The sequence below is a fragment of the Schistocerca cancellata genome, chromosome 4 (assembly GCF_023864275.1).
Source record: "Schistocerca cancellata isolate TAMUIC-IGC-003103 chromosome 4, iqSchCanc2.1, whole genome shotgun sequence".
Taxonomy (NCBI): Eukaryota; Metazoa; Arthropoda; class Insecta; order Orthoptera; family Acrididae; genus Schistocerca; species Schistocerca cancellata.
In genome coordinates, this window is record NC_064629.1 from 92,200,708 (window position 1) to 92,201,939 (window position 1,232).

The following is a 1,232-nucleotide window of genomic DNA, read 5'->3' on the forward strand; positions in this document are numbered from 1 at the left end:
AGCTTTTAAGAAAGGAAATCTACTATTACTGTGTACGTGTACTTGAACGAAGCGTAGCTCCAAAATTCGGTATGGAAAAAATACAATACTTAGTCGTACTTTATGTGGGTCGCAGGAGTGAAGTAAACAGCTTTTAAGTAAGTCTTCAGGGCATCGGAGCCTGAATAGCACGCAACACATGACAAGAATTTGTCAGAACGTCGTATAGGTCTCAGTATTGGAAAGATATAAACGCCAGACTTGTGATTTCACGTTTTACGTTAGCCAGAACTGCAGCCTCAGATTATCTGATTGTAGTAGACCCTAATCACACCTCTGCAGTTGTTCAAAATCCGAAAGTGAGTCACCTACAAGTCTTTGGTGCAACATACTTTAGATGATTCGTGGTAACCTTCAATATCTCTTACTTCACGGAAGTATTTAGCAGGCATACCGGCCACCAAGATTCCCACATTGCTGAGCCCTTTTCTGCCAACTGCTAAAATCATCTTTTTCCATACTGAAGGCGCACTTCCCTCTAGCCTCTTAGCACCTCCACGCGCCCGTTGCCATGTCTACGTGATTCCTCTTCGTTGCTGTTATCGCTGCACTGACCATCTCCCGCGTGAAGGGAATTTTGGTATCCTGTCAGTACGAAATATGGTCAATCTGTTGACCCAGTGACTCAAAACCCCAGTAACAAAAACCAGCAGCACGGTGTCATCAGAGCTCACATCTGTCCGCTTACCCACTCACGGAGTAGAGTTTCAGTTGGCAAACCAACTGTTCAGGGCACCAAACGGGCGGCACTGGTAGTTCGTATGTAGGTCTACGTGCGAGATGCGCCTATTTTCTCACATAAGGGCCACGGAAGACGGGAAAACTTGATCGCATCGATCCTGGATCCTCTGACGGTCTGTTCGAAATGGTGACGGCTGTACAGACTGTTCTGATAACCTCATCGGCAAAGTGTGATCGCTCTCTCATGTAACGCATGCTGTTCTTACTGGTGACCATGTCCACAAATAGTAAATGTAAGACTGGTATGAAGAGTTTGTAGCACTTACTCAGCTTTCCACGAGTGCCTGAGTTCATCATCCAGCGAAGGTAGCCCAGTATTGCGACACAAAACATTCTCCATTTGTTCCAGAATTGTTAACATGGCGGATGGAAGTTCATGTTCCTTGTTACAACGAATAGTACGTCTTAGAACGATGTCCGAATTTCAGTATTTTTCCCCTGTTGCCTTCTAA